The sequence below is a fragment of the Mandrillus leucophaeus genome, unplaced genomic scaffold (assembly GCF_000951045.1).
Source record: "Mandrillus leucophaeus isolate KB7577 unplaced genomic scaffold, Mleu.le_1.0 Scaffold77, whole genome shotgun sequence".
Classification (NCBI taxonomy): Eukaryota; Metazoa; Chordata; class Mammalia; order Primates; family Cercopithecidae; genus Mandrillus; species Mandrillus leucophaeus.
The window spans coordinates 3,303,915-3,306,572 of record NW_012108363.1 but is presented as its reverse complement, the minus strand read 5'-3'; the positions used below and the strand labels follow the sequence as shown (position 1 = coordinate 3,306,572).

Sequence of the window (2,658 nt, the reverse complement as noted above, 5' to 3'; positions counted from 1 at the left end):
GTGATCCGCCCGTCTTGGCCTCCCAAAGTGCTGGGATTACAGGCTTGAGCCACCGCGCCCGGCCTTTTTTTTTTTCTTAGACAGAGTCTTACTCTGTCCCCCAGGCTGGCGTGCAGTGGCATGATCTCAGCTCACCATGGCCTTAGCCTCCCACACTCAAGTGATTCTTGTGACTCAGCCTCCCCAGCAGCTGTAATTACAGACACGTGCCATCATGCCTAGCTAATTCTCTGTGTTGTTAGTAGAGACAGGGTTTTCGACATGTTGGCCAGGCCGGTCTCAAACTCCTGGCGTCAAGTGATCAGCCTGCCTTGGTCTTGCAAAGTGCTGGGATTACAGGTATGAGCCACCACATCTGGCCAAACCTGACAGCTATTTTTTTTTTTTTTTTTTTGAGATGGAGTCTCACACTGTTGCCTGGGCTGGATCTTGGCTCACTGCAACCTCCGCCTCCCAAGTTCAAGCAATTCTCCTACCTCAGCCTCCCAAGCAGCTGGGACTACAGGCGCCCACCACCATACCTGGCTAATTTTTGTATTTTTACTAGAGATGGGGTTCCACCATGTTGGCCAGGCTGATCTTGAACTCCTGGCCTTGTGATCCACCCACCTTGGCCTCACAAAGTGCTGGGATTACAGGCATAAGCCACGGCACTCAGTCCCCACTTTTTTTTTTTGAGACAGAGTCTCGCTGTGTCCCCCAGGCTAGAGTGTAGTGGTGTGCTCTTGGCTCACTGCAACCTCTGCCTCCCGGGTTCAAGCAATTCTCCTGCCTCAGCCTCCCAAGTAGCTGGGATTACAGGTGCCCGCCGCCATGTCTGGCTAATTTTTTTGTATTTTTAGTAGAGATGGGGTTTCACCGTGTTAGCCAGATGGTCTCAATCTCCTGACCTCGTGATCCTCCTGCCTCAGCCTCCCAAAGTGCTGGGATTACAGGCATGAGCCACTGCGCCTGGCCCAACCTGACAGCTTTTTAGAAACATGGGACTGTGCTTACAAACGAATGCTGGGTGAAGAAAAATAGAATGCAATATTGTATTTACGTGGGGTACGGTTATTGTATATCTGTTATAGTTGATAAGAAAGAAAATACTAATGAGGGAGAAGGAGGGAGAAATAGCAAAAGAGGGAGGAAGAGAGTAGAAAACATACGGCCAGGCAGGGTGGCTCACACCTGTAATCCCAGCACTTTGGGAGGCTAAGGCAAGTGGATCACTTGAGGTCAGGAGTTCGAAACCAGTCTGGCCAACACGGTAAAATCCTGTCTCTGTTAAAAACAAAAAAATTAGCCAGTCATGGTGGTGGGCGCCTATAATCCCAGCCACTTGGGAGGCTGAGGCAGGAGAATGGCTTGAACCCAGGAGGCGGAGGTTGCAGTGAGCTGAGATGTGACACTGCACTCCAGCCTGGGCGACAGAGCGAGACTCTGTCTCAAATAAATAAATTAATTAATTAATAAAAGCAGTTTACTTGTATTAGGGTTATGGGATTATGGGGATTTTTTGAAAAAAATTTTGAAAGCTATTTTAAGAGTAAATATAGGCCGAGTGCGGTGGCTCATGCCTGTAGTTCCAGCACTTTGGGAAGCCGAAGTGGGCAGATCACGAGGTCAGGAGTTCGAAACCAGCCTGGCCAACATGGAGAAACCCCATCTCTACTAAAGATACAGAAAATTAGCCGGGCATGATGGTGGGCACCTGTAAGCCCAGCTACTCAGGAGGCTGAGGCAGGAGAATTGCTTGAACCTGGGAGGTGGAGGTTGCAGTGAGCCGAGATCATGCCATGAGACTCCATCTAAAAAAAAAAAAAAAAAAAAGTAAATATAAACTATACACTGGGGCTCTGTGACTCTGGCACGGTATACTTTGTCAAGGTTAATACTTCACTGAACCTCTGTTTGCCCCTAGGTAAAATGGGGACAATATCAGTACATACCTCATAGAGTTGTTCTGAAGATTAAATAAGATCCTTCATGTAAAACACTCAGCTGAGTGCCAAATGCACAATAAAGATCCAATAAATGTGAGCTATTCTTGTCATTGTTATTTGATCATTATTATTATCAGTGAGGGGAAATTCTCACATACTCTAGGCGGGAGTGTAAACTGCTACAGCTTTTCTGAAAGGCAGTAAAGTAATAGATATACAAATTTTAAACACTAAAATCCTTTGTTCTAGGAATTTCATGTCTGGGAATTCACCCTTAGCAAGTAATCTTAGTAAATAATCTGACATGTACAGTGAAAGGTGTGAACAAGAATATTTTTATCACAGTTATTTATAATAGGAAAAGATTGGAAACAACCTAAAAAATCCAGCAATAGCTAAGTAAGTTATGAGACATACATATGATAGAATACTCTGGAGCTATTGAACAGGATATGATATACCCTTTTGTAATGATATAGACATGTGCCTGTATCATTACATAAACAGGAGGCAACAGAACAATATAGTCTCATTTATACAAGAAAGTAAATATGTGCATTTAAAAGCCTAAAAGGGCTGGGTGTGGTGGCTCATGCCTGTAATCTCAGCACTTTAGGAGGCCAAGGTGGGCAGCTCAGCCGAGCTCAGGAGTTTGAGACCAGCCTGGCCAACGTGATGAAACCTTGTCTCTACTAAAAATTAGCTGAGCGTGGTGGTGCGCACCTGTAGT

General features: G+C 45.5%; 1 protein-coding gene across 1 annotated transcript in view; it reads left to right on the top strand.

The window, feature by feature from the left end:
* FABP6 (fatty acid binding protein 6, ileal) overlaps positions 1–2,658 on the top strand; it is a 25,329-nt gene that overhangs the window by 10,863 nt on the left and 11,808 nt on the right. The gene's annotated exons all lie outside the window — the stretch shown is intronic.